The sequence below is a fragment of the Aethalodelphis obliquidens genome, unplaced genomic scaffold (genome assembly GCF_003676395.1).
Source record: "Aethalodelphis obliquidens isolate GAN/ISIS:26980383/991018 unplaced genomic scaffold, ASM367639v1 scaffold46, whole genome shotgun sequence".
NCBI lineage: Eukaryota > Metazoa > Chordata > Mammalia > Artiodactyla > Delphinidae > Aethalodelphis > Aethalodelphis obliquidens.
Window position 1 is genome coordinate 2,660,279 of NW_020837990.1, and position 22,723 is coordinate 2,683,001.

Sequence of the window (22,723 nt, forward strand, 5' to 3'; positions counted from 1 at the left end):
AAAGTTCCCAAAGGAGGAAAATACAAGATGAATCTTAAAGGCTGTTAAAGATTCAGATAAGTGGAAAGGAAGGAGAAAATAGAGGCCTTTAGGTGGATGCAATATTGTGAGAAAAGTCAGAGAGGAAAGCATCTACGTGGTGGTTTTAGGGAATTATGAATATACATGTCTTCTGCACCGCATCCCAGACTTTCAGTGCCAATGTATAGATATATATACGGTGAAGACTTTGCACACACACACTTCCCCCCTCCCTCCCTAGGGGTAGCCTAGAATTATAATCATATTTCTTCCATTAAAGCAACTGATAGGAAGATTTGTGATTTTTCTGTTAGCCTAGTAACAATGGATATCTATTGAGTTCTCACTACATGTTAAGCATTTTCTATGTTAACTCTCTTAAGCCTCACAACAACCTTGCCACATAGATGTTGTTTTTTATTCCCATTTTACACAAAGAAAACTGACTTCTAATGAGGTTAAGTAACTTGCCAAACTGCCACATACAGAGTTCACAATCAGAATTGCGATTGCAGAGCTCATGATCTAACGCGCTAAGTCACAATATTGCTACCAACGTTGTAATATTACCGCTTCTATATTCCTCGATATTTTTCTGTGGTAAATAAATAGCTATTTCCCTTAATTAGCTTCTCAAATTTTTCAGTTTTCTGGTTAAACTCACATGATGGAATGTATTTTCATGAAAGAAATTGAAAAAACTTGGGCAATAGAGTCTATCAGCATTTTAGACCTTTTTTTGGGAGGGGGCCAGACTCTGATGAAACTGTTCACTTCAGTCAGCATGAAATCTCAACTACTTGAGAATAAAAATAGGAGGTGGGCAGAGTTTAAAGGTCCTTTTCTACAGATGTGATAAATCCATAAAGTTTGAGTGACTTACGGAAGATCACACGTTGAAGTGTAGCAGAGCTCGGTCCGGAAACCATGCCGCCCTCAGAGGCTCTTGAACTTCTCCACCCTGTCGAAATGAAGTGTGAGCTTGAATTTGATCAGTGAAAACATTCTATCTGGGTGATCAGGGAGCATTGTACCTAGTAGATTGCTTCAATTTTGCACCTCTTTGGCGTCTCACCTCAATGTGAAAATTAGCTAGCTACAAACTGACATCTTTAGTTCCAGAAATTGTCAATGGTCCATCCACAAAGAACACACAATGGCCCAAGTTACGTGTGCAACGTCTTCAATGATATTCTTAAGTTATTTGGCATTCTTAGTTCACCTAAACAAACCAGATCTTCTAATGAGCATTTTCTTAACCAGTTTTATGGACAGTATATATTTGTAAGAGCTTCTGCATGAATATTTAAACACGACTGTTTCAATAGTCCTTATGTTTTTTGAAAATATCAATGGTTATTTGCTATTTTAATTGTTACTAACTCAAGAATACTTCAGCCATAAAAAACTAGAACTGAGGAGACCTCACTCTTCTTTACCAGCCCCTTTGCCTTCAGTTGGCATTTAGTAATGATTAATAAAGTGGTCAGGGGCTTCCCTGGTGGCGCAGTGGTTGAGAGTCCGCCTGCCGATGCAGGGGACACGGGTTCGTGCCCCGGTCCGGGAGGATCCCACATGCCGCGGAGCGGCTGGGCCCGTGAGCCATGGCTGCTGAGCCTGCACTTCCGGAGCCTCTGCTCTGCAACGGGAGAGGCCACAAAAGGGAGAGGCCTGCGTACCGCAAAAAAAAAAGAAAAAGTGATCAGCTGGAGAACACAGAAGTTCAAAACGTAATTTTGTCTTGAAGGAGTCAGTTAATCTGTGTCTACTTAAGGGCGAGCATCTAGCTGTTTGGAAGGACCTGAATATTTGACTGCTGTAAACTTGAGCTTAGATATCTGGCATTGTCACACTTAGACCTCCTGGTGGCTCAGGTCGTCCTGTTTTCAAAATGATGGTCATTGGCCATATCTCACACAGTTCTCATTAAGTGAACTCATAAATAAACAGGTTTTTTTTTTTTTAAAGCGTAGCCAAGCACAAAATGTGACTTTGTTGACATTTTATGAGACTTTGTCATATGTCCCCTGAACCCCCAATAAAAGCAGTGGTGCATCAGCTGTGAACTCGTGTTGATTTCTTGGAAGAGTATGCTCTCATAATTTGGGTGTTTTCACTAGTGTGTATCAAAGCTAGTTTCAGGATCTATGAGGAGCAAATGATCTGATATGGTGGGGAAATTTCAATTTAGAGGCAATTTCTAAATGATCCCATGTTGCCTTTAATAAGCAGCACTATCATTTACTCAAGTCAGAAACCAAGGTGTGATCCTTGTCTTTCCTCTTTCCACCTGTCATGGCCAATCAGGTAAATCTTTTTGGTTTTTCCTTCTTTCTGTCTTTAAATGTGTCTACTTCTCCCCATCCTCCAACTATTTAAGACAAGTCTCATATCACCTGGACTCCTGCCTCATGCCTCCAGTTTCTCCCTTCCACACTGCTAAGTAGCACCCAGGGAAATCTGTCTAAAGCACAAATATCATCCTATCATTCCACAGTTTCAAACTTTTCACTGGCTTCCCATTGCCCTTTAAATAGCATTACATCTAAAACCCTTCCTATCCTGTTTCCTGGCCCCAACGTTCCTCTCTGGACTCATCAAGTATCACTGCTTTGGCAGGTTCTCACCGTACATCTTTGCCATTTCTTATCTTCTGAGTTTTCTCACACACCTACTCCTGCTTGGTACTCTACCACCCCTTCCAGACTCCATCTGTTGTCCTTCATGTCTCATCCTAGAGGGCGTTTCCTCTTGGAAGTCTTCACCCCAACCATCCACTACCCCTAAGACTAGCTTCTTCACCTGGGTGCTTTCATAGCACTCTGTGCTTACTTCGTATTAGTGCTTATCACCCAGATGATGAGAATTTATGTGACAGTCTCCTCCATTTGAATATGAGATTCTAGAGCTGCCTTGTACTGTAGCGTAACCACTCACCATATATGACTACTACAATTTAAATTAATATTGAGTAAAACTTTAAATTCAATTTCTCAGGTGCACTGGCTACATCTCAAGTGCTCAGTAGCTACCTGTGTCTAGTGGCCACCGTGTTGAATGGCACAGATATGGAACAATTCCATCCTTGAGAAAGTTCTGTTAGATAGTACTGTTCTAAAAGACAAGTACTGTGTTCTGTTTGTCATTTTATCCCCTAAAATTGCAGCCTTTCTTATCTCGAGTTTGTCATCTGAACCACAGAGCAAAACAATTATTTCAGTGACTGTTTTTTCAATTTTCCCAACGATGATATATAACTAAAATTGTATGCATAGGAAGGAAATTAATTAATTACATGTAAAGATACCCAGGTTTAATTAAGAATTAAGGTTTAATTCTAGCATAAAGTCCTCATTGAGAAAGTCTACAATAGCTTACCACAGTGTTTGGCACAATGTAAGTACTTCCTAAACATCTGCTGAATGAATGAATGACATCTGGATACTCAGATATCTTGTTTTATTTATTCTCACCTAGATGTGTGGGGTCGTGTAGGAGATATGTCTTTAGATCCCCAGGAGCCTCTTCTCTAGAGGATATGGAGAGAGATGACTTCCTTACATCCATCCCAAGGATAGTTGAATTGTCACTGCAGCTGGGTTGCCCATTATTTTACTTGCCTTCCTTGTTTTCATTGGCAAACAAAAGTAGAGAATTGAGATCTTATTCAGTAAATAAGAGCAAAGTGAAAATGATCAAAGTAGATACCAGATTTGATAAACCCTATTTTTTTAGGGGTTGGCCAAAGTTCACTGAAAATGTTAATGATTTCCTGAGCACCTACTATATTTTTGGTAGACGCTTCGTTGGGTCCTGAAGATATAGGAGGGAATCAAGATGCACACAATTCTTGAGTTCATAGTGAAACAACGTTAACGTCATTATTTCAGGTCCTCTCCCTGCATTGTGCCCTAAAGCAGGAGTTCTCAACCTTGACAGCACATTGCTACCACCACGTGGGCTTAAAAACATAGTGATAACCTGGGTCTTTCCTCAAAAGACTTCGATTTAATTGGTGGGGGGTGTAGCCTGGGAATTGGGATTTTTTGTAAAGCTCCCTGGGTGGTTGTAAGATGCAGCCTAAGTTGGAAACTTAACCTATGGGAACATAATCTTCGAGCGAGTGCAAAGCTCAGGAGCTTTTGGTATTGATGATGGATCGCATATTGGGGACCAAAAGAGAACCTTTAAATCATCTGTCTCACATCCTCATTTTACTCTTTATTCCTCAGAATATAAACTCATACTGAAGAGTCAACGAGCTGTCCAGGTCAAAGGGCCAGTTCATGATTCAGATAAGACTTGACCCCAGCTTTCTGACTCTAACATGACCTTTTTGCTACTCTAAGCTGCCTCCAGGAAATGGAAGATACAATTATCTTCAAGAGACAACCAGCATCCACCATAGTCATAATATTTTAAAGCAATAATTGAATTTGGACCAATTTTAATCCCATGTACTCAAAATTTTCTGCTAATCAAATGTGAGCACTATAGATTCATTTTGTTCGAGTGCAACTTCTTTTTTGAAAAATATACATTATATACATATATATGTGAATACTTATATATGTAGTGTGTGTGTGTGTGTGTGTGTGTGTGTGTGTGTATGTGTGTGTGTATAATGAGGTAGAGTTCAGTTTCCCAGGAGCCCTCACCACATTCTTACAAATTCAAAAATCAATATACGTATGTTAAACTCCACACATAACTAGGAAGGACATTTTGCTTTTAAACTTGAACTACTCAAGAGCAGAAATGGTAGTGGGAGGAGAAATAAGAGTGCATTGTGCTCCCACATTCTCTGTCCCCACCCACCCTATTACGTGACATTCCATTCAGTTTAACATTTTACATACAGGTAAAAGTTGCCAGTCTGTCCCCATGAGAAAAGTTGACTTTGAAAAATAACTACTATTAAAGAAAAAGTTACTTCTTTTAGCTACCCCCACCCCCATTTTTAGATTCTTCTCATAGATCAAGAGAATTCAGGAGCCGTACATTATCTAGTCCATTCTTCTTTGTCCATATAAGATCATGTGGTGAAAATGTGCCTTTCCATTTTTTAAGGCATCAAAATAAAACTAATGTCCATATACTTCCTTCGAGACATGTTTCAGTGTTTGAGAGCCTACACAGTTGGGAAATTCTGTTTTATTTTGATCCCAAATCCCTCACGCTGTAGTTTAATCCCATTTTCTCTTGTTCCCTGTGGAGAGAAAGAACAGCTGGTCTCCATTCTCTCTAAATCCAATCCCTTCAAGTCCTTAAAGACACCTACCTCCCAGCCTTCTCTTTTCTGGAATAAATAATAACAGTCCCCATCAGGAAAATATCTCTCTTGGATCGTGCATATTCACTTCCAGCCATATCACGTATCACGTATCACGTATTCATGCTCATCACATAATGTTCATAAGTAAAACAAGCCAAGGCCAAGAGCAAAAACAAGCAAATGCATCATTGTTTTCATGAATGAAGTTTCAGATCCAATAATAGATGCTGAATACATAGTTGTGAATGGTAACCTTCCAATAATTATGTGCCAAAATTATCATAATTTCTTTTAGAAAGTATTGGCAATCTGTTGCTTTTGGAGAGGGGAATTAAAAATTCAGTGATTAGGTTTCAATTTCCTTTATGCAAGTTCTCCCCATGCCCTGCAATGGAATATTCCATTCAGCATTCCACAGCAGGAGCCACCATTGCTTTGACAAAAATAGATACAGTATTGGAACATTCAGTCAATGGAGTAATCCAATTGTCTGAACATTCTTTTCTGCTTTATCATTTACATTTTAATAAATCCCAGAATATGTCAAGCTGTATCGAGTTGTACCAAGTGTAGCTAATAGCATGCAGTTACCAGATGCAGAGGAAATCATTCAGGCAAATCCTGCAATGCATCACATTTGGTTTGTATATATTTTTAGGTTTCTACATTTTAAACAGGGGTACTCTTAAAAAATGGCTATTTAGCAAAATCTTTGCTATTATCAACATTCTGTTAGTATATTCAGTTTTCATAAAGGAAGCGGTGGGGAGGGGGTACTGTATTTAATTGATCTAGGAATGCTGACATCTGCTAACCCCAAGGATGACACTGTATAGCTAGTAAAATGTGGAATGTTAAATTGTCATCTTATGCCTATTTCTTTGCCAGTTTGTTGTCTCTCCATTCAGGAGGCTTAGATGGTCACATTTTAAAGTCATTTGACATTCCATGATGCCAAGATTCCAGGCAAATCAGTCCTGAAAAAGACTGTGTGTGTGTGTGTGTGTGTGTGATTATTATTAACCTATTTGCATAACTTACTTCCTGCATAGATTGACCACCTACTGTTGTAACATTTGAGAGATTTGTTGTCCTGGTTTGACAGAGCCCACTGAATTTTCACAGTGTGACAGACATGTAATGATGGAGTGAGTCTCAGCATGTTGGGGGTCCCTAAGTGGTAGGTATGTGCCTGGAGAGGAAGATTTTTCAAGGACAGGACTATTCAGATTAGTCTCTACTAGTAAAAATCAAACAGAACATGAGGCTTAAACTTAGCTCTGCTTATATCCTTTATACCTAATTACCAAATTATTTGTTAGCCCTAAGAAAATTCCCACTTTAGACTTCTCCCCAAAGACCAAGGTTATTTCTTGACATCAGGTATGTCTGATTACTGTTAAACTTGTAAATAGACTGAAGGACTAAAAAGAATCATTTGGTTTTTGCTCTTGCTTAGAGCAGTGTAAATGTTTACCATGGAGTTTGTGGGTAGCATACCACTATCACTACGTAGGGTCAAGTACTGTGCTAAGGAAAGTGATGTCATAGCTTATAGTAGTGGGATGGAGAAAACCAAAATGCACTGGCATTGTAGTGCACAAGTGAGGTCATCAGCATTTCTTGATTCCTAGAGTTTTCTCTTACTCTGCCCATAGTATGATACCTGGTAGATTTAATGGAAAAGTATGACCTAGCCCATAGTAGAATGATCACAATATATTGAAGACCTCTAGAGAAGGACCCTTTACAACTTCCCCATTCACTTAGAATATGATCAAACACTTGCTCTCATAAAGTCCTGCCATGATTACAGAATAATTCTTTATAGTTTTGATGGCACTCAATGAACTTGAATTAATCAACTAATAATCTCAATCAACATCAGGGAGAATTTTAGGAGGAATGTCAGATGGTGAAGGTCCAAAGACATAGTTGAAAGTTTAATTTTTGTGAATCAAACGTTCTGTGTTCTAGATCTAACACTACTGATAATTATTTCCTTGAAAATTTCTGGAGTTGAGTTAGTTCTTCTGTAAAATGAGGAACATGGTAGTCAATGTGTTGTTACTTCACGAAGATACGGAAATAACGATAAAATGTTTCAGGAAGCCTCTTACTGCTTTTAATATTTTCTCCTTTTCTTTAACTTTGGACATTTCAATTGTAATGTGTCTTGGTGTGATTATCTTTAGGTTCATCTTATTTGGAACTCTCTGTGCTTCCTGAATCTGGATGTCTGTTTACTTCTCCAGTTTAGGGAAGTTTTCAGCCATTATTTCTTCAACAAGATTTCTCTCCCTTTCTCTCTCTCTTCTCCTTCTGGGATTCCAGTAATGCAAATATTACTTCATTTTATGTTGTCCCATAAACCCCTTAAGCTATCTTCACTTTTTAACTTTTTGTTTTCTTTTTGCTGTTCTGATTGGGTGAGTTCCGCTGCCTTGTCTTCTAGTTGACTGATCCTTTATTGTGATATGTCTAGTCTGGTTTTGAACTCCTCTAGTGTATTTTTCAGTTTAGTTATTGCCTCTTTCAGCTCTGTGACCTCTGTTTGGTACTCTTTTCTATTTTCCATGTCTCTCTTGAAGTTCTCACTGTGTTCATCCACTTTTCTCCCCAGTTTGATAAGCATTTTTATGACCATTACTTATAATTCTTTATCAGGTAAATTACTTATCTCCATTTTATTAATTTTTCCTGAGGTTTTATCTTGTTCTTTCATTTGGAACATATTCCTCTGTTTCTTCATTTTTCTTGGCATTCTGTGTTCGTTTCTATACAGATGAAACAACCACCTCTCCCAGTCTTGGAGGAGTGGCCTTGTATAGGAGATGAACCTTGTTGTTCAACCCTGCCCCAGTTCTATCGTCTCTCAAATCCTTGTGCTCGTCCAAGCAGCCTATTATACTTTTAATAGTTCCCAGTAGTTGAGGATGTGCCAAGACCTGTCAGTGTCCCTAAGGGGAGGATCTCGGCACCCAGATCTGGCTGGAAGCCAAACCCTCATACATCAGCTTTTAAAAGTATGCAAATATATACAGTCCTGTCAGACCACAAGTGTAATTCCTACTGACCAGTCCTTCGGTGGTGTCTCCTGGGTGACAGTCACAAAAATTGGGGCTACAGACAAGTTTACAGGTGTATCTTGGTGATATTATGGGTTTGGTTCCAGACCATTCACAATAAAGGGGGTCATGTGATTTTTTTTTTTTTTTTGGTTTCTCAGAGCATATAAAAGTTGTGTTTGCACTATGCTATAGTCTATTAAATGTTCCATAGCATTATGTCTAAAAAGAAATATATATATATATATATATATATATACCTACCTTAATTAAAAGATGATGCTGTTGGGAAAATGGCACTGATAAACTTGCTCAGCTCAGTGTTGCCACAAACCTTCAATTTGTAAAAAAACATAGTATCTATGAAGTGCAATAAAACAAGGTATGCCTGTGTAAGCTCTTTTCTGGGAGACGCAAGTGAGCTAGACCAAGGCAGAGAGGGAGAGCACCAAGATGATGTCCTCAGCCTGTGTTCCTTGAGATCCTTGAGAACAGCTTTGTGTCCATCAGAAATGTGCCAAACATGAAGTCTGCCCCTCAGGCAAAAGCTCAAAGACAAGCAAAGAGGCCTCCTTCACAGAAAGACTTGGGGGTGCACCTCAGTCTGCTGTCTTCACAGTGCCCTGGGCATGGCAGCCTGCCAAGAACCATCTCTCCAATTGCCACAGTCCTGTGAGACCCAGGAACACAAGTCCCACTGGCCACCAGAGCCTGGTGATCAAGATTACATATCATTGCCTTAACTACCCAAGTAAATAAGAGCAGGGAAGCAGATGTTATAAAAAATTAATATAATTTTACAGAATGCACTTTTATTATTTTTTTATTTTTCCCCAAAATCTATTTTATTGAAGTATAGTTGATTTACAGTGTTGTGTTAATTTCTACTGTACAGCAAAGTGATTCAGTTATATATATATATCCATTCTTTTTCATATTCTTTTCTATTATGGTTTATCACAGGATATTGAATATAGTTCCCTGTGCTATACAGTAGGACCTTGTTGTTTATCCACCCTATATATAATAGTTTGCATCTGCTAACCCCAAACTCCCAATGCATCCCCCCCACCCCCTTGGCAACCACAAGTCTCTTCTCTATGTCTGTGAGTCTGTTTCTGTTTCATAGAAACAGAGCCACATATAAGTGATATCATATGGTATTTGTCTTTCTCTTTTTGACTTACTTCACTTAATATGATAATCTCTAGGTCAACCCATGTTGCTGCAAATGGCATTATTTCAACAGAATGCACTTTTGATGTTTGCTTCAGCCAAATTTCCTTTTGGAGTCTAAATCCACAGACTTTCAATGACAAAGAAGCCATAAAGACCATCTAGTTTATCTTTTGTCTGAATTTTCCCTGCTAGCCTATAATGGACCACTTCACTAATCAGCAATTCCATCTTTGGACAACTCAGATAGTTTAAAAACTTTTCTCTCATATCCAATCATAAGAGGCACTTCCATCGTTCCTGCTTTTACCCTTGGATCATACAGTGTAAGTCTCATCTCTTCTACTTATCAGTCCTACAGGTATTTAAAAGAAGAAACCATGTTCCTTTCAGAGTCTGCTTTTCCCTAGGCTACACACACCTAGCACCTCCAAGCACTCCTCCTACGGCATTATTTCAAATACCTTGATTATTCTTGTTAGTCTCCACACTTCAATTTGTCTATCTGCCTTTTTTAATGTGCTCCTCAGAATTGAATGCAATTTTCTAGATGTGGACTGACAAATGGAGAGCAGAAGGTGATGATCACTTTAAAAAATGCTTCCTAAGTACTGGATTTCTATGTATAAAACCTCATATTAATCTTCTTGGCAACCAATTAGCAGTGTTGACCCATATCGTCTTACTATCTATTAAAATACTTAAGTCTATTTTGTACGTGCTACTGTCAAACACCATTTCCTTCATCTTTAGATTCAGCCCATTATCCTGTCTCCCAATATCTTTTTTGATCCTAATTAAGATATCTGATATATTAAATATTTCAGAATCATCTTATTCACATATTTGACTCAAACTTTCCCAAAAGAGATCATAAAGCCTTGTCAAGTGACTTGTTGAAGTTAGAATCCCGCATGTCATTCACTAAAACTATCCATCTAATAACTGTCAAAGAAAGAGGTGAAGCTAATCTGGAATTTTTGTTGTTGTCATTTGGTTCAGTTTAGTCTCATACTTATATTAGTTTTTTTCTTATTAATGACTCATGCTGGGGACCAGCCATCTAGATGAATGATAGATGGGAAGGGAAAGTTCATTTGGGATCAATAGTTTGCTTTGGGTAATCAAAAGAAGGAACATTTCATTTGTGAAGAATTGAGATCACTCCTGCATATGTGGATGTTTTAACTAACTGGATTTTCCCCTTTCCTGTTCTCTTTGGGTTGGTAAACAACGGTCCTTGAAAGAGGAGATCTAGGGTAAAGGGAGTTGGAAAACTTTTGCCCACTGTATATAAGAATATTAATATGTCCATACATCTTTGCACCTATCTATGCCACATAATGAAGTAAAAATGATTAAAAAAACAAACAGAACCTTTGGTTCTTCACTGTAGTAATAATTCTTTGTAGAGGAGAGGGAGTTATATAAGGTGAGTATGGTCTGGCATCTATTCAAGGGGTTTAGTTACCAAAGTGCCAGAAGATACTCATAATAAGGTATTTCAACTCAATTCAAATTGTTAAAATGAATTGAAATTCATGATAAAACAGCTTCACAATCTGGCCCCAGAGGACAGAATTTATAGCAAGGCTCCAGTGTACTGTGCTATCTGATGGTAATGTTATCCAGAAACGTTGAAAGTCCTCCTTTTATTCTTTCTCTTTTTCCTCCTGTGCTGAGACTTCGCAATTATTTCTCTGTACCTCATTTTCTCTTGCTCTTTCCTTTCTTTCCTTCCTTTCTTCCTTCTTTCCTCCCTTCCTCCCTTCCCTCCTTCCTTCCTTCTTACTCCTTTCTGTATTTCCTCCCTCCTTCCTCCCTCCCTTTCTCCTCTCCCTCTTTCTTTCCTTGCTTTTTTGTTGGTATTCCTTCTCTCTGTCTCTCTCTCCTTTTATTTTACTGATTTTCTTTTCACTAAATATGAACTACTTAAGAGCCATTGCTTGAGTTTGGTGTCTGCACATGGCTTTCTCATGCTGCTACTGTCCTCTCAAGACTTCATCTTTGAATAAACCAATGTTAAAATTTTATCTGAGGATAAAACCACATGTAGTTATCAGGGTTCTGAACTCTCCTTGAAAGGAAAAGAAAAGAAAAAAAAAGAGAGAAAAAAGAAAAGAAAGGTGCCCTCCCTGGATCGTTTCTGTGCTTTTTCCCCAAGTTACTTCCTCACTTTCTTCTATAGCTCTCTGATTTCTTGGACAGGGGTTAAGACTCAACATTTAAGGACACACTCATCCTTTTTTTTTTCTAACACTACCCATTTTCATTATTCTCCTTCTGGCCACCACACCTATTCTCTGAATGGTTCTTAAACTGCAACATGCAACAGAATCGTCTTGGAGAACTGTTAAACCATAGACTGCTGTGTCCCATCCCCAGAGTTTCTGATTCAACAGGTCTGGGGGTAGAGACCTAGGATTTGCACTTCTATCAAGTTCCCAGGTGATACTGCTACTATTGGTCCTGGGACCACACTTTGAGAACGACTACTCTAATTCCAAACCTGTTTCATTCTCCTTCAATCATTTCTTCAATGGAATAAATAATACTACTTCCTTTCATCTTCCTTAGTAACATGCAATTCCAGAACTTTTAATCGTCAGGGTGGCTCTTCTTTAAACTATTTCCAAATCCATATTTTGCTGGAGGGCTAGAACTGAATACAAGACTGCAGCTAATTTTGACATAATAAAAATAACAACCCCTTATATTTCTATGATGCATATCTCCCAAAGGGTTAGAGCAGTACTCTCTTATCTATTATCTTGTTTGTCTGCCTAATATCCATGTTATAATATCTCATTTTGGTAAGAGAGATTGTTGTAGGAAGAGATACTGGGCAATTACCACAAAGATATGCAGGAAAAGACTTGAACTCAGCATTCCAGACTCCTAGTTCGCAGCTCTGTTTGAATTCTTGAAGGATTTATTTAATTTCTAAAACCCAGAGTCCAGTTCATCTCATTGATATAAGGTGAACTGCTCTGATCTATTAATGTACTGTCAAAAAAATTAGAAAGTTATTAATTTTGAGTAGAAGCTGTCATTGGCTGTTCAGATTCAAAATAATAAGCCTAATTTAAAGAATTCCACTCCAATAATGTGAAAATTTAAAACTCTTTTACTTGGAACTTTATTTCTATGATCACAAATAATGGCTTTTAACTGTGATCCCACCTTTGGTTTTCAGTTCACTAAATATATTAATTTTGGTGCAGTTTGTTCCCCAGTTTGTCCTACCATAGAAAACTAGCCTTCTACCTGGTTCTACAAATGGGTTTCGACATTGTTTGATTTTTTACAATCTTACTGTTTTACATGATAATCAGAAATTTCTACATTTGTCATTTACCTGGCTTTATGTACTACCTGTTTCCAAAAACCCAAGGGAGAAAGAGAGATTAGAGGGAAAGCAGTTTCTCAACATATCAATGTTATTATTTATATATATTATCTCAAAGTTTTTTTTAGCTCCTATGTCCCATGATCCTCTCTCTGCTTTTCTTATATCCTGTTCTGTCCTCTCCTTATGACAAAGAAAATGAAGTCTGACAGCTTATGAAACAATAAAGCTGGATTAGATGGGGTTTTAAGGGTCCTGTTGTTTGTCCCTAAACCATTGTTGCAAAAGCAAAAGACCCCAACTGTTCAACCGACATGCAAATTGCCATTAGCCAGGTATTAGAAGGAACCTCATTTACTACCACCAAGGAAATAAATAACACCAGTGCACTGAGTGTCTTTCATCCAAATTAGACTAACCAAATCAATTCAGATCATTAGAATACATTATATCCAATTATAGATAAATCTGCCTGGTAAATAGCCACTTACCTGCTTGCCCAGAGCAATGTAATGTCTATGCTCAACCAACAGTTAAAAAAATTATAGAATCGACTGGCAAAATATTTTAATGGGTTGTTACATACTTTGTACTTAATTCATTCAATAAACATTAATTGAGGACCTACTACATCCTGGGAATACAACGATGAATAATACATGATCTTCGTCCTCAAAGTGCTCACCTCATAAGGGGAAAAAGACATGTGAGGAAATGATTGCCCTTCTCTGGCTCTAAACTGCATTCAATCCCAGGAAAATTAATGGTGTGAGTTTCTGCCTGATTTATGCATGGGGAAAAAAAGATGAAGAGACTGGTGAAAATATCTAGAGAAAACTCAGTGATGAGAATTTGCATAAAGGTTCAGGTTCAACGCCTTCCAATGACCTTCTCTAAGTAAATGCAGGTTTTAGGTTAAGCGAAACATAAAGAGGAAGGTGGGCGTGTGCAGGAGTGGTGAACGCTGTATACTGAAGTCAAGTAGAAATGACTTGGATTATCTAGAATGCTGTGATTCCATTCCGCCTGTTCCTGTGGATAATTAAGTACATTAAAAACATTTTCAGGGGAATCACTAGCAATTGGTAAACATGTTCCTTCTTCAAATTATGTCTCTATCCCTAAGATAGTCCATTTACTTAGGTAATAATACGTTCTTTCCTTTATATATCAAGAGGGTTTGACTGACCCAACTTTAGCTCAAAGATGCACAAAGATGCACGTGGATCCACCTACACTTTCTTTAAACAATGGTCTCATCACCTTTAAACAATGACCCTTGCTAGCTGGACCTAGGCTGGACTGAAATCATAGCACTAGTGAAGATGGACAAGTGTTTGTGGAGTGGAAACTAAAACTGGTTTATTTAGAGATTGAACTTGTAAGCTGTATGAAGTCCAAACCAGCTGATTGTAGAGCGCTGTATGGAGCGAGATTATCTTCTTGGTTTTAATTTTTTAGTATCTTTTAAAAGGCACAACCCCAGCACAACACATTGAGATGAAATGCTGATTTGGAGACCCTCAAGGTGGGTAACCGAGGCCTTCCTCAGACCTTTAAGAGGAAGGAGGTTCTGCAGTCTGCAGGTGTCAAGAGCATTACATGCTCAACCAAGGGACCCTGGAAAGGAAATGATAACCCTCTTAGAAGTAGTGCTGAGAAAAATTTTAGAAGTGGCTTTTGAACCCTAAAAGAGAGTTATACCAAAAAAAAATCACTTTTTTCCAAAGTCACTCATTTGTGCCTTTTAAAACATAGCATGTTTCCATTTTCAGCCTGCTCATCATCTTGCATTCTCCAAGATTTTTTGCAATGATTATAGTCCTCTTATTAGCTAATAACCATGAGTAATTCACCTTATGAACTGATTTTTTGTTGTTGTTTATAAAGTTCTGTTATCAAGAACTTTAAAAGTTTTGTTATCGGGCTCTGAAAACTGGCATTTCTTGTGTCGGTGACCAGTTTGGGATCCAGGCATTGCTGAGCTTTGATTGGCCAATTTGCTTATGGTCTGACTGCCCGTCAGTAATGCCCATTCACAAAAGCTTGGGGTGAGGTCATCATGCTTGCAGAGAGAAAGTTTTGCATGCTTTTTATTTTGTATGTAGCTTATAATCACTTTTTTCTTGCATCTGGCAAAATATGTGCCTGTGTGAATTCCATGAACACTAAAGAGCAAACACACTAAGTATGTACATGTTTTTATTTTGACTGTGTGACTATGGCAGGTGTCCTCTCTATGAAAACAGTGACTTTGTGTTAGGCCAGGCGTTGTGTTTTGGGAGCCAGTAGGGGCACTTGTACAATCAAGACCCTGGCTGAACGCGTCGTGAAGCTGGATGGAACTTTCTCCAGTGCCTGTGCCCAGTTCCTGCCTCTGTCACCTGTCTCCTCCCTTTATGGTCTCAGGCTCAGCTTTCTGTGCCTAATAGAAAATAACTGATAGATTAATGCTTCTTTAAGGTATTATTTAGTAAGGTGGGTTCCTCCCATGGGTATTAGTAAAGGAGCCTTGAACACTGGAAGGACTTAACATCTCAGAGAAGAATTCTCCCATCACAGCCTTTTCTGATGCCATGGCAGACTTGCAGGGTGAAGAGGGGAACCCAGGATAAATCACTTTTATTCATGTTTCTCAATACCACTTGGCTGGGCAAAACCATGAAACAGACAAAGCTTATCTTTTGTACCCACAGCTTCTCTTTTCCACACTCTTTGGTTGCAGGACTCTGAACAGTCAATTTTTTCCACCTGCCTTCAGATCCAAAGCCACTGAAATTTAAATGGTGATGCCCCAGGAACAGGGTGTCTCTCTCCCATTAAGCGTCTCCATCATTGTTGTGTCAGCAGAACTAGAAAAGCTCATTTGGTCCACACGGGGCGGGGCGGGGTATGGAAAATATGCTACCTTTTTGGCACATCCATGACGTCTCCATTCTGTATCCTAAAAAGTTCACTGTGGATATTGAATAGTGAATGCAGTGTCTCAGAGTGCTTCATGTATCTTCTCCCTCTGCTCTTTCAGTTCTTGAGAATTTTGACCACTGGCATGGACCTTAGAAGTCCTCTATCTGGCTTCTCCCACTTTTCCAAATGTAACCTTTAGCCATCCCATTTCTTTTCGTAAGTTCAACTGGGAGCACGTTGACAAATAGATAACCAGCCAGAGGCACAGAGAGACGGACTCCAACCTCTCACATTTAAACCCATGTAACCCCTACTCTTCTTTGCTTTGCGTGCATCCAAAAGGGTGATAACATGACATCGGTCCAGGACGCAGGCAGAAGCATGCAAGTTCTCATAAAGGGCCAAGTTAGGATTTCCCTTAGTCAAAATTCTTTCCTTATATTTTAAATGGAAAAAGTTTAACTGCACACGAGATGCTTTTAGGTTAAATGTTTATAGGATTTATTTGAGACATCCAGGATGGAGAATGATGGTATACTCATCATTTCCTGCTTTTTGCCTTGTGTTTATTTCTCTGTTTATTCAGGTTTATTATTTATTCATTGAGCTCTGTTTCCCCCTCTCAGCCTTATCTCTCTCCTCCTTTATCATGTTCTCTGGACCATTCTTCTTACTGTCTGCCTACTTTGTTTTCAACACACACTCAAAATTATTAGCACTGATGCTGGACCACTTGTCATCCTCATACAGTCCTAGAAACATCTGATTGCAGGGTAGAAATGCCTTAAATGGCCATTCTATTCAATCCGCTGCTGTCAAGTCAGTACTCCGCCCATGACCAAGTGCTATCATCATTCAAATCTGAATAGAAACATCGATTCCTCAAGGAAGCCTCCCCTGACCTCCCCGCAATTAGATCCTGTTCCTTTGTTTGTGTTCTCATAACTTGCTGTAATATTTTTCTTTACATCATTCATGGTTTATAATTATGTATTTAGGCAATGATTTGATAAATGTATGACCCTTCCTTAGGACTGTGTGCTCCAGAGGGGAGAGATCTGTATGTTTCACTCACCACTGCATCCCTCCCTCTTTGTTCAATGCCTAACTCATAATGGGAATTGATACATGTTAATTCATAGTTATTATTATTATTACAAATATCAAGGTCTATGATCAGCCTTGTTTTTATTATAAAACAAAACCTGGCTAGAGGTAAGGGATTTCTAGATTTACCTACATTTTCCTTCACTCATTCATTCATGTATCCATTCATTTAATACAGCTGTCAAACAAACAACGACAAATATATATTGCTTAACTATCAATACTATGTTTAAGCCCCTTTTCAAGCAAAGGGGAGAAAAGGCAGATACAAAATGACTCAATACAAAGCAGAGACTGCTAGGAGCGCAAGCGAGCTGGAGAACACGTACGGCTTGGAGGACTGAGGGAGCTTCACGGAGGAAGTTGCCTTTACAGAGGCTGGAAGGTTCTCAATAACTTGGACAAGTAGAGATGGAAGGGACTGTGTTCTAGTTGGGGAGAAGGGTGAGACCAAAAGTTTGTGTCTCTATCCTTTGAATGCCCTGTGCAGGGAGAGGAAACAGCCAATGTGTCAGTGACCTTGACAGTGGAGACTGAAGGAAGGTCCTGGAAGAACTTGGATGTTCATCACAGGAGTTGAGGTTTTTTATTCTTAGGCCAGTGCTGAGTGATTGGAGGCCGGTGAGCATGATGATCTCATGCAAATGGTGTGTTTGGAAGATTAATTTGGCATCACTGTGTCTCGGGGTTAAGTTGGCTGTCGTGCTGATCCTGGCAGCTCTCATCCCTGATGCTCGTGTTCCTGTCCCTGTGTCTTAGTCCCCGAGGGCCTGGACTCTAACCACTGCCGCCCTGGCCTGGGATCAGCTGCTGAATATTCCTGATATCGGTTGCCTACAGTTTGAAACTCTGCTTATCACTTGTGTGGTCTCAGTGGACACACTTCATCTTGGTCTCTTAATAAATGTGTCTCACGACACATCTTTTGAGTGAGATCTCAAGTAATCTTCTTACTTTCATTTTTGGATGATGGCACGGAGACTTGTAAGTGGCAGAACTGACTCCTAACTCTAGGATTTCTGATCCCAGGTCTAGACCTCTTTTCCGTCGTAAGTTCACAGTCTCTCTTAACTAATAAAAAGAATGAGTGAGTCCAACTCAAAGCACAATAGTTAAAATGTATTAAGTAGTTTCTATGCGCAGGCTTGCGGGCAAGCACTTTTGTATGTATTGAATCATTGAATGACCACAAAAAAATTTGGGAAGTAGGGGCTATTGTTCCTTTTACAGGTGAAAAAACCATGGTAAGAAAATTTAAGTAACCATGATAAGAAAATTATCATTATCAAACTTAAGTAACGTGCCTGGTCGTGAGGCTACTAAGCAGAATAGTCTGGATGGAAACCTGGACAGTCTGACTTCCGAGCCCATATTTCACTGCTATGCTGCCGTCTCCTAAGTTAAGCGACGTATATACACGAAAGCACCTACTCATCGTCCCATGGACAGTAGGTGCTCAGCGAATATTGCCTGAATGTCAGTCCACTCTTTGGTCTCAGCTAATACTGTGTGCATCTCGCTTGTCCTGTGCCACAGACCAGTTCTGTGGTCTGGGAGTTGGTCTCCAGATGCTCATACGCAGGTGGTCCTCCTGAGATGAATTGTTCCACTGCTGCGTGTTTATGTTTGGTCCCTCATCTGCTGCCAACCCCAGGAGTCTGTCTTCACTTTCCAACCTGGTCTTTCCAACCAAATGCAACCTTCCCTCTTCTAGTGAATTCTAGATGGCATTCGTTCTTCTATACTTGCAGTAGACATGGTCTGTGGAATAGGTCCACACAACTTCTTTCTGGGGAATAATCCTTTTAGGAACCTACGGTTTCCTCTGCAAGCATTGATGACCTTCCAAAGATTATCAGGTAAAGACCTTTTGGAATGGCAAGCGGTTCACTTAAAAATGCAACAAAAGGTATTGAATTGAAAAGGTATATCGCATGCTGCTCTGTTATGCCGGAAACTATGCATATCCACACACGTCTTATTTATTAGTCTCAACAACTATTTGAAGAATTGTCATCTCATTTTACAGATAAGAAATCAGGTTTAGACATGTAAAGATGCCCGTGGCCAGATGAGTGGTAGATCTACAGTATAAACATAGGTGTGTAAGAGCTCACAGTCCAGCAAGGAAAACAGATGAGTGTATAAATAACAACAGCAAGCATGATAAATGCTGTGATGGAGAAAATGTAACCCATGTGTCCTTTCTTTGTGTTCCATAATGGCACAACGTGCAAGCCTTAAATTAAAATATATGTGTGTGTATACACACACACACACACACACACACACACACACACACACACATATCCCATTTAGTAAAACAATTTTTCCCTTCCCTCAAATCTTTATTCCTCATCTTTTAAAATTACTAAGGAGTTTATTTGAACAACTGAGGGTCCGAATGGTATGTAAAGCACTATGATGTTGACTGTTAGAAAATTTTAAAACATGAACAAGTAGGGTCTCAGGACAGTAGAAGCTTAGACAGAACCGGCCATAGTAGTGGGCAGTGTAAAGGCTAGAAAATTCTAGGCAAAGCTCATAACGAGGGCCAGTTTCAATACACTAAGTTCCGTTTGCATGAGTGGTCAGGGAAAGCCGGCCAGCTCCAGCCAGTGCTCGGGCGATGGCAGAGCCGCAGTCTGCGCGCCGTGAGAGAACTTTGTGCCCTGGTCTTGTTTACAATTTGTCTGAGGCTTCTTGAGATCAGCCTAGCCAGATGGACTCTTCCTCTCAAATATCAGACCTGATCTTTTTAAATAAAACAGTACAAAGCACATTAAAAGCTTTGATCCAACTGTTTACTTTGCATTTGTGTGTGTTGGGGGAAATGGGGACAAAGGAAGGATTTATTAGGTCTTACTGTGGGTGGCCGGTGAAACCACCGGGCATGTTCGAGAAGGATCGGGAGGGCTCCGAGCTGGCATATTGGATCCATGTCAGCACCTGGACACCCTGATGTTCCTGCTGAATTCTGTGGCCTCGCCCTGTGAGCCTCCTACATTTCAATCTTCTCATCCACAGTAGGGGCCGGGTTCCTGAGATAGGAGCCCTTGCAGTTTAGCTGGTCAGTCCATCCATCCCTCATCTGCTTCAGGGCGGGTCAGAGTCAGACACCTTCTTTAGGATTCTCCTGGAAAAGAAGTTTCTCAACATCCCTGGGTGACCCCACCTTCCTTTTCCGTGAATGTGTCATACTTTCAAAGCATCTCACGTAAATTAACTTATTTGGGCTACATCCTCCTGAAACAGGTGGTTATGTATTCTCTGTCTTTCTCTGTCTCTCTCTCTCTAACACACACACACACACACACACACACACACACACACACACACACAATACAGACGTTTTTCCTACACAGACTAGAAAACTATGTTGATTACAGGAAGGAGGAATCTTTTACTCCCGTTGTATACCAGAAACTCTCAACAGATGATGTCATTAATCTTCTCGAAAGTCCCATGAAGTAGGTACGATTTGCCCATTTTAGAGATGAAAAATCCTGAAGCTCAGAGAAGTTAAAAACTTTCTGGCTCATTCCTTATAGATATGGGTACTTATTTTCATATCACCAAAGGGTGGAGCTAAGATTCAAACTGGAGTCCGTGGAGTCCAAGGCCGGTTTGTCTGTTCTCGTCCTGTGGGCTGGTCTCTCGTTGCTCAGTGTTCTTTGGCTCCACAAATACCCAATGAAGAGGGGCGATTGCTCTCAGAAAGTTCTCCCTTATGTCTGTTTTCTTTTATATGTGCATTCGTAGGGACAGAGAACATCTTAAAAAAAAAAGCTGCCCCAAAGGATTTTTGAGATCAGTAAATGAAAGGAAATTACATGGGCAAAATAAGACAGCGTTCCGCATAGGGATTCAGGAGCCTTCTCCTGTTTAGGAACGAGAAGATTGCAAAAGAACTGCAGCTTTCTTTTAGCTCAACGGAAGAGCAACTGTGATTACTTAGTAAATACGGTGGATGAAGTATATGGAATCCCCAAGTGTGAAGACAGAATTGTCCCCTTATTTCTCAGCTCTGGTCACCTTTCTGCCCTTACTCCCCCCATCAATTCAGTCCCCAGTTAAAACTGTTGCGCATAAGCTCTGGGTCTCTGGATAGTTCAGGGATGGGCACTAGAGAGGAAAGGAATTTAGAAATTCCAGTACAAACACAGTACAGAAAGCTTCATCAGTTGCCGTGTCTAGTGAAATTAAAGCCGCTTTGTAAAAACGCAGTTATTCCAAGGTTTCAAAAACAAGTGAGGCATTTGGAAAAATAAAGATAAAGCTTGATGGTTACATGTTTATCAAATAGAATTTTAAAATATCTCGTCGGTGTGTGTGTGTCTGTGTGTGTGTGAGTGTGTGTATAAAAGAGACAGAGAGACTAGTACTGTAATTTTAATTGCTTGTAATCTAACTTGCCTTTTTGTTCCTTTTTTCTTTCTTTCTTTCTTTTCTTTTTTTTTTTTTTGTATCAGTTAATCTGTTGGTTACATTTTCAGCTTTTCTTTGCTTCTGGTTTCATTTTCAGATGAAAAAATGCTAGGCACACAGTGCTGCTGTCTGGTTGCCATGGCGACCACAGCCTATTATCCTGCCTTGTCATTCATCACGAAAGAATTGCACTTGACAGAGGGAGAGGAAAATGCCTGCAGTCTGCAGCATAGGAGGAAAAAAAGGTTTTCTTTTCTTCTATGTCTGTAAAAGGTCTTTAATGCCCATTTAGTTACATGTTTTATTGAGCATTATTTATGACTTGTAAAGACAATCATTGATACCTGTAAAAATACATCCCCTCCCCCCAAAGTATGTTCATTTGCCTTGCTTTCCCATTTCAAACCTACACCTAGCGTTGCACCTCCATGCCCCACCACCACAAACGCTGCTTCCACTGCAGTAACAGAAACAGCCCAAAGATTATATTTTCCACAGAGGACGATCATTGTAAAAGTAGCTAAACGAACCACTTCTTCTTCCTGAAATTGTTTTATAATCAACAGTTCTCTTGTCCTGCTATTCCTAAAACTAATTAGTGGGATACATAATCGATCAATAATTGAATATAACTTTTGATTAAATGACTTCTCCAAGTTGCAATGCCTATGAAATACAGTGTTAGCAAAATAACGCAAAAGTACGACGATCTTTCCATTAGATAATCGAATATAAGGTCATGATTGCTCTTTACAAATTTGGACCAATCCCAAATCCATTGTTCTTCAAAGGCAGGAAGATGTAATTACTTGTTATTTAACTATTCTGCATCATGGCCATCGGAATTAGCCTAAATTATTTCCAAAAATAAATGGTCTAATAAATTTCGTATATTTAAATACTTAGCCTTATTTATTATTTTTTAAGTCTGATATTTTCCACCTCATTATTTAACTCTTAAAATATCTGTAGCTGGTGGGCCATTTTCAACAACTTTGCTAATTTCTTTGCTCTTCTTGAATTGTTTGACTTTCTTGTTAAGGTGGAGAAACAGGCAGTATTTTAAGTTGAGATCTAGTGAGCTTGGTTTCTGAATATTTTCTTGCTCTTTTGTCTCAGTGATGAGAGAGAAACTGGACAATAATGACACTTCATCTCAAGTTGGTAGAATACCAGGATTTGGCATAACTGATGTTTGTTTCAAATAAGCCATCCCACCTTGAGAAGAAATGGGCAACTAGGGTGAGGAATAATGAACTTCTGAAGTTCAAGTTCTAGTCTGTCTGAAGACAACATCCCTACTATAGGTCAAACTTCACCAGCACCCACGGAGACACTGAAATCACACTTCTACCTGTAAGTGAAACAGGGAGTTGGTTAATTATCTGGTCA